Consider the following 8,864-nt stretch of genomic DNA (forward strand, 5'->3'; position numbering starts at 1 on the left):
GGAGAGGCTGCAGCAATGGTTTGATGAAGTTTATGGGTCAAAGTTTAGTTAAAACATTACAGGAAGAAAAATTAGATAATAAAGATTTGGCATATTTATTGGTTTCATTGAGCCTATAACATATTTTATGCATCTATTAAATTTTCCAATGCAAATAAACTTTGTGTAAAAGCAACAGTACAACAATGCACAAGGTGCTGAGCTCATGGAATGCAGTGATGATGTGGCACATTCCCTGTGCAGTATGATAGACACATGCACACAGTGCAAAGCACTCAGAGTCTGTTTTGTAGTATCTCTGCTGTAGAAGTTCCAAACCAATTACTGTGCTTTGGGCTAGACACAGATGTATAGACAGTAAGAGGCAGGCTTGTTCAATATAAAAAAAGTACTAAAGTAACACTAAAGTAGTCTAATAAATGCCCCAATAAAACCTTATCCGCGCACTTAATTTAGACTTATCGCTAAAACCATTTGATGACAGTTGCCTAATGATAATTCTAGGTGCATGGATTTCACAAACTTAAAGGTAGCCTAAATGGCTTTAATGTTGTTTGTAATTTCAATTGATACCGGTATATGTCTCCCTATGTGCTGTGAAGAGGTATGAGGCACTGTTTCAAATCCCAGATTAATTTCCAGTCATTCCGCATAATTTTCTAAATTGACAAGTATCAAAAACCTGCAAATTTTAAATAAAATAAAACCGTTCGTTTGTAAATAACTTTGTTATTGTTGGTAATGGAAACACAGTTTTTTTTTTTATAATACACAAAAGAAAATGTAAAATCACATCGGTCAAAAAAAAAAAAAAAAAAAAAAAAAAAAAAAAAAAAATATTATATATATATATATATATATATATATACACACATATATTCCTATTGGTTTATTTTGATTGCATTAAAAGTATTTTTTTTTCTTAAAAAGACAATATTGCTGTAAAGTAAGGCATTGTGTGTTATGAAGCGGTATGAGGCACTGTGTGTTAGAGAGGTATGTGACACTATTGCAGGCAACTATGGAGTCATGCGTGTCCTCTGTAAACTTTAAACGTTTCATTTGCCAGAAAAGGGCCTTGTTGTACTAAAAGATAACAAAACAAATACATTTTCTATGGCTAGAGTTTCCTTCTATTTGATCTAGGGAAGAATTACATAAACTGTGTTATGTATAATATGTGGCACTGGCTGTGCATGAGCACTGTACTACAACATCATATGTAAATAATAAATGATTGATGAATTAGGCTCATTGCTAAGCTAATATATAAATATTGCTCTGGATCATGCAATGCGTACAGGGGTAAAATATGAACTGCAGCAGGGGATTCATTAAACTATGTTATAGTTATAATTTTTGCCTTGGGTACACGTGACCCGTGTGGTCAATGCCCTCAACCATCGTCAGATGCTGCCCAACAATGACCATATGCAACTACAGACCTGACTAATCAAAAAATCCACCTTAATTCTCAAATTACAAGTCTGAATTCTGTTTTTTTGGTTAAGGTTCTGATTTTTTTTAGGGTGAATTATTTTGGTGACAAAACACTAAAAGGTATTTCCTTAGTCAATTTTAGGAACTTTGGACAAAACCAATTTTCTTGATAGGCTGATGTTGTTGGAGGCGGTAGTGGTGCAATTAGGATTGAGTAATTTTTATGAATGTCTGTTTCACACACTGGTGGCACACAGCGTAGTCTGTTTTGGAATGATTATTCCACAAGTGTGGCAGCCTTTCAATAAATAATCCTGAACATGGGCCTATAATACAAATGAGGAATTTGAGCTTGTATTGCTCAGATTTTGATATCCGAGGTCACTCAAATCCAAGTCGGACTCAACACCAATTTGAACTGACCGATGTATGTGATCACTGCTATTGAAGAAAAGAAGATACTTTTTATATTGGCCCAAATAAGCTAGCCATTCTATTGTATAATTCTTTTTTAAATACTTGTCATAGGACCATAAGATTCCGCTATCCTAAGGATTGGAAACCATTTTTGCCATCAGGAGTACTTCCATTCTTGTTTGGGAATGGGGTTTTATGAAAATAAAGGCACTGCTGAGATTCGAACTCAGGATCTCCTGTTTACTAGACAGGCGCTTTAACCAACTAAGCCACAGCGCCACATGAAAAAAAATGATTTAATCATGAAGTTAAACAAGGCTGTTTACGTTCACAATGTTACCGTTTATTTTCTTGCTTTGTATTTCCATTGATTCCATGACAGCATCCTAGCAAAATAGTAAGCTGTAGCAAGGACAGTGGATTCCTATTTCACATCACTCCCTCTCACACACTGTATCAGCACATTTGCTTGCAGCCGCCATAGAGAAAAAAACACATAATTAACAAGACAGAAAACAAATAAATGAAAGGAAGGCATGAGGGCAGGAGATGTAGGGAAGAAGAATGCTTGTGTCAGACAGCAAATGAAGTGGACTAAAGTTCCTTGTGTAAAAACCACAGTCATGGTGAGCTGAAAAATTGAAATAATTACTTTTAGCACAAGGGAGGACTATACACAAGTTTGCAAAATGGTAAAGAAAGAATGGAGTTCAGCTTTAATCTATTCATAATCTCTCTAGGAAATCAATGTGGGGGTTCCCTGACTTTCCATGTGCCAATCAGGTGACTGGTGGATAGGCATTTAGACCAAACTTGTCATATGCCAATATACACAATAGTAATGATGACAAATTGTATGTTTGCTTGGGGAGGGGCATTCATAGGATAAGCTTTTTAAGGCTCAGAGCCATTGGGTGTGTTGTGTATGTGAGTTCCAAAGGAGGGAATGATGTGCACAAAGATGATCAGGGTAGAGGAGTTTTGGTTACCAATTATGTTGGGACGACATCTGGTAATTAGTTAGGACATGTATGGGGAGGAAACATTATTAATTGCCTTGAAAGTGCAAATTAATAGTTTGAACTGGATAATTGGGGGTTATTGGCAGCCATTGGAGGAACTGGATGAGAGGGGCAGCATAAGAAGAGAGGGAGGAATGATGAAAGAGGTGAGCAGAACAGTTAGGTAGAAACTTGAAAAGTTGCTAATCAGTCAGTTAGTAAGCCATAATGAATGGAGTTACAATAATTCAGACTGCATATGGTATGACTAAAGCAAGTGCAAGCATTGTGGTTCCATTTTATATAAGGACAGGTGTGTTTTCTAATTTTTTTTTTTTTTTTTTTTTTTAGGAGTGAGGTGATGGGAGATAGTTGAGGCCTAAATGGGAATTTATTCAAACTTTACCCTAGACATGAAGCTTGGTGGAATGAGGTTACTGGACCATTATCTCCTTGTATAGTAATAAAAGGCAGGAGGACATAAAAAGATGGTGGACATACAAGGTCCATATTTGAGAGGTAGATTTGGGAATTTGAGTGTTTGCATAGATGTGGTGCTGGAATCTAAACAGATTCAATAATTATTCAAGGTCATGAGTACAGATAGAGAAGAGAAACTTCCAGGAACAGAACCTTGTACCCCAATAAAAAGTGGGCATGAAGCAAAATTTATGTGTAAGCATTCTAACAAGTAGGAGGAGATTCATAAATTACCTACACCATCAATGTATAGGAATGTGAGAGTATGAAGTTGTAGAGAATGTTCAATTGTGTTGAAGACCCGATAAAGATTAAGGTCAGGAGGCTTTTATCTTGGAAGGTATCAATGGTGGCCAAACCCAGACTGAAGAGAGTTAGAAGAAAGATACTTGATGCAGTATTCAAATAATTAAGTAGGTAAGAATAGGCAAGACAAGAGGTATTCCAGATGGGTCGAGGGATCAAAAGAAGGTTTTTAGAGTTGAAGTCTTTGAACCAGGAAGGAAACATGGCAGCAGAAAGATAAATATTCAGTAGCACGGGCATGGGGGTCACAAGGGTAGCAACAGTGAATAGGCTGGTCCATTGGACCCTCGATCACTATGGGATGGTAGGTTTATGGTAGGATATAGTAGTATGATTAAGGATGCAGAAGATGGGTTCGGCATTTAGACCCGTGGCAAAGGGTGGTGCTAGAAAGAACTGGTGGTGGGAAAATCTCCTTAGCCTGGGTCTTTCGAGCAGGGAACTTACCTGGGAGAGGTTCTGACTGGTTAGAGAAATGAAGATTGTTATAGAAAAGTATTTAAATGCAAGAAAAAGGGTTATACTCTCTAAAAGGTCAAGGTTTTTAAGTTGGCAAACATGTATTCAAAATTGAAATAACACAATACATATGTACAATAAGGATTACATACATTGCTTATACAAGTGGTCCATCCCTTCTTTCCATTCTGGCATGTAAGACCTGGTACTATACAACACCATTCCTTGGTCCAACCTTCTAGAAGTCCAAACTTCCTATGAAGGCTATCAATAAAGGACTTCATTCTTCTCATATGCTGACGCGTTTCGCCAAATAGGATTTCTTGGGGCAGGGTGAGACCAACAGATACAAATTAGTTGGCATTGCCAGTACAACTCATAGCCATAACAGTGAAAGGTATAAGGTATGGAGACATGAAGGTTCCTTTATTAAGTCCACCTGGTAAAAGGCTTCCTGTTATCCAAACACAGCAGGGATTCTCGTTATGGAGGTAGCAGAGGTGAGTGACGGCTGATCAGGTACTGGAGAGGAACGCCCATGTGTAGTACAAGCCCTGGTCATGCAAAGTAGAAGGTCTTACATCCCAGAATGGAAAAAAGGGATGAACTAGTTGCATATGAGATCCTTGTGATCATTATTGTGTTATTTAAATTTCTAATACCTATTTGCCCCTTGTTAAAGATTAGCCAGCAGTGAGTGGCTTGGCAGGCAGGCAGGCAGGGTTGAATAATGAAGCTTTTGCATATTAAAATAACTTTGCTGGTTTCATTGGGCCCATACCATATTTTTTGCATCTTATTTTGTATCCTATTCAAAGATATTTTGTGTAAAAGCAAAAGTACAACAGTTAGCAAGATGTACAAGGTGCTGAGATTATGGCGTGCAGTGATGATGTGGCATCTTTCCTTGTGCAGAATGTTAGATGAACATAAAGATTTTAATGCTCATTAATAATACAGTTTGTATTAACACCACATTAGCAGTCCTGTGCGGTGGACTAGACACAAATATACAGAGAGGAACAGGTTTGTTATTATAAAGTAACAGTACACCAATACGTAAAGCAACTAAGAAGCAATTACTGTAGTGCAAAGTGAACTTTAGAACAATTTGTGGTTAGTGCAAAAGCAAACTGTTGCATTGGCAAGGAATTGAAGCCGGGCCCCCCGCATGGCAGGGGAGAATTCTACTATTGGACCACCAATGCTTTCATACTCCAGCACTATTGCTGCACTGTAGTAGTATATCACATTTTGTGTTGTGGAGCCATATGAGGCGCCGTGTGTTGTGGAGCCGTATGAGGCGCCGTGTGTTGTGGAGCCGTATGAGGCGCCGTGTGTTGTGGAGCCGTATGAGGCGCCGTGTGTTGTGGAGTCGTATGAGGCGCCGTGTGTTGTGGAGCCGTATGAGGCGCCGTGTGTTGTGGAGTCGTATGAGGCGCCGTGTGTTGTGGAGTCGTATGAGGCGCCGTGTGTTGTGGGGCCGTATGAGGCGCCGAGTGTTGTGGGGCCGTATGAGGCGCCGAGTGTTATGCGGTGGTATGAGGCGCCGTGTGTTATGGAGCAGTATGAGGCACTGTATGTTGTGGGGCAGTATGAAGCACTGTGTGTTGTGCGGTGGTATGAGGCACTGTGTGTTGCAGAGAGGTATGGGACACTGTATAATAGCAAGCATGAGGCACTGTATGCTACAGCAAGGTGTGAAGATAAAGACAAGCAAATAGGCTTTCCCCATTGCAGAGGTAGATTTTGAATTTTTAATAACTACTTGAAGTCCTAAGGGAGATCAAGGAGAGTGAGTGAAGCTAAATGGCCTTTGGATTTTGTAGGTAATAAATGGCTATGTAGTGGGTTTCAATGGATTTGCAGGCTACTTGTATGCATGAATCCAATACAGCTCTCCTGGGACATTATGTGTTTCAGATTCATGATCCTCAATGGAAAACCAAACTTTTTAGGTATCAAACAATACATAACCTGATCACCAAGGGAGGACTCCATAACAGTTGACATTGGGACTGAAATCCTACATAAAATACCTTTTACAGCTCTACAAAAATAAGTTGGGTTGATGTTGGGTTTGGAGACCAACACACTTCCTTGTTTTGGTATTTGAGTGATATTAGTGTGTGAGAGTGTGTGTGGACAATTGTCACTTGTGTTGTCACCCTCCCACTCCTGTCACACCTCCCCATACTTCTGTAAAGTGTGACCAGGCTACTAGGAGGAGTAAGGACCATGGGAACTTCATGGGAACTGAGGACATCAAAGAGACCTTGGAAGGGGGGACAGTTGGAGGCACCAATGACTTTTTCTAACTTATGAAGTGAGAACTTTCCCAGGTTGGAATATCTTTTTCACTAAGGGTTCACACACACACGAAAACATAAATGAATAAATGTCCCCATGCATTTTAGTTTTAAAAGAATGAACTTGGATGCCCCAAAGGTCAATGGAATCAAATCCAACATGGAGGACATTTTTCCAATGTAACGCAACCCAATGCATAGTTGGGGGCAGAATGTATGGAAAACTATGGACTTTAACATTCCACTTTGGAATGCTTGGAATGATCAACACTGCAAGATTTGGTTCAAATTACATTGTCCCAGTTCTGGACAAAAGTAAACTTAGTACAAAAACCCAAAAAACTTACTCATACATTGCATTAATTTTTGAGGCCATTTACTATTATTTTTCAGAAAGGCCATAGGGAAACAATCTCTTCCTTGGCATAGTGCGTGGGGGATGGGCTGGTGATTTTGGCAATGTTGGGTACAGTCTAATTTTAGAGAATATTTTTGAAAAATGCTATGGTTGGCAAATCATAGCGCAGGATTTTATAAAGGTAAGTATTAGATAAAAAGGTTGATAACGATTTTTTCTAAGGTGTAGTGTACTTATTTCTAGGGATTTTTTAACCTTTTCAGGTAATGGTAAAGTGATATTATGTACTTCTGAATTTTTTAAACAAGTCCCAAACTTGTTTAAAAAAACACTGTGAGCTGACAGGTTCATTATTGTAGAACAGACTGGTTAAATTCCTTCTGTAATAAAATTAACATACGGAAAAGGTGATGAGAGGACAGGAGAGTGTAAAAAAGTGCAGGTAAGTTATCACCTGTCCTTTCTCCAATAATGAACCCACTTAATCAAGTTTAGTTCTGCTTCATGTCTCTTCTCTCTATTGCAGGGGTGTCAAACTCTGGCCCGCGGGCCAAAAATGGCCCTCAAGGTCCTTCTTTTGGCCCCCCAAAAAATTCCAAAAATGAACTACATCTGGCCCACACGCGTTACCACCTCACATCATCATTTTCAATACATGCAATTCATAGAAATTATTCCTGTACACCCATCATGTGACACAAAGTCTAAGCAATGATCACATTGTTCCTGACTACCAGGGGCATTGTGTTTGTTTCAATCTATTAGAGACTGCATAGTGTAATATTTAGTGTCAGACAAACTTGTGATGTGAGAGGATAAACAACACACAGCCTCCATGGATGGATAGAAATGAGTCTTTTCAATCTTAAAGTGTGTGTAGAGGGGTTTGCTTTCGTTAGTTATAGATGAAGTAATAAACTTTATCAATTTTTTCAATAAATTTCAAGTTTGGCCCCCGACTTGGTCTAGGTTTTGAATTTCGGCCCTCTGTGTATTTGAGTTTGACACCCCTGCTCTTTTGGATTCCATTCAGGATCCTGAATCCTTTAGGAGGTACAAACTTGAAAAGCTTCAGTTTGAGTGAGAGGATCAGGACTTTTTATAGTGTAAAGTAGGCTAACCTGTATTGCCAGGATGCCTGTGAGGTTTTTTATCAAGGCACACACAATTGAAGCCAGGACTTACACATGTGTATCTTACTTTTTACTTTTTTTTTGTGGGCATGGTGGGTATCTGGGTTGCCGCACAAGAAGTCAGAAACCTACCGTGTTTCCCCGATGATAAGGCAGGGCCATAGACACAGACAGACACAGACACAGACAGACAGATACAGATAGATAGAAATGAGTCTTTTCAACCCTAAAGTGTGTGTAGAGGGGTTTGCTTTCGTTAGTTATAGATGAAGTAGTAAACTTTATCAATTTTTGTCAATAAATTTCAAGTTTGGCCCCCGACTTGGTCTAGGTTTTGAATTTCGGCCCTCTGTGTATTTGAGTTTGACATCCCTGCTCTTTTGGATTCCATTCAGGATCCTGAATCTTATAGGAGGTACAAACTTGAAAAGCTTCAGTTTGAGTGAGAGGATCAGGACTTTTTATAGTGTAAAGTAGGCTAACCTGTATTGCCAGGATGCCTGCGAGGTTTTTTTTATCAAGGCTGACACAATTGAAGCCAGGACTTACACATGTGTATCTTACTTTTTTTTTCTGGGCATGGTGGGTATCTGGGTTGCCGCACAAGAAGTCAGAAACCTAGAAGGAGACCGGGTGAAGATGGCTATGGCCACAATGAAACCAGGGAGTGAAATTTAAAAAAATGTTATCAGGGAGGGCTAGTTAATCTATTGCATATCCCCTGTGTGATCACAACTTTAGGGTTTGGTTCCCCTTTAAATTTATTGTCTGAAAGTTTACTTTTACATTATAGAAGAAATAAGATAACCCATGTATTTCAACACATGACTTCACCATATGAAAGAAGTATATCTATGTATACACGTATCCTGGCAGGGGTCTGCATGAATGCATTGGTGGTTCAGTGGTAGAATTCTCGCCTGCCACGCGGGAGGCCCGGGTTCGATTCCCGGCCAATGCA

The 8,864-nt window shown here is 39.2% G+C and overlaps 2 non-coding genes across 2 annotated transcripts; one reads left to right on the forward strand and one right to left on the reverse strand.

The window, feature by feature from the left end:
* Window positions 1-2,062: 2,062 nt before the first annotated feature.
* On the reverse strand, window positions 2,063-2,136 carry TRNAT-AGU (transfer RNA threonine (anticodon AGU)). Its single transcript has one exon. It is a non-coding gene; the product is annotated as a tRNA-Thr (tRNA).
* Window positions 2,137-8,793: 6,657 nt separating this feature from the next.
* Window positions 8,794-8,864, forward strand: TRNAG-GCC (transfer RNA glycine (anticodon GCC)). Its single transcript has one exon. It is a non-coding gene; the product is annotated as a tRNA-Gly (tRNA).

This window comes from Pyxicephalus adspersus, chromosome 2 (genome assembly GCF_032062135.1).
Source record: "Pyxicephalus adspersus chromosome 2, UCB_Pads_2.0, whole genome shotgun sequence".
NCBI lineage: Eukaryota > Metazoa > Chordata > Amphibia > Anura > Pyxicephalidae > Pyxicephalus > Pyxicephalus adspersus.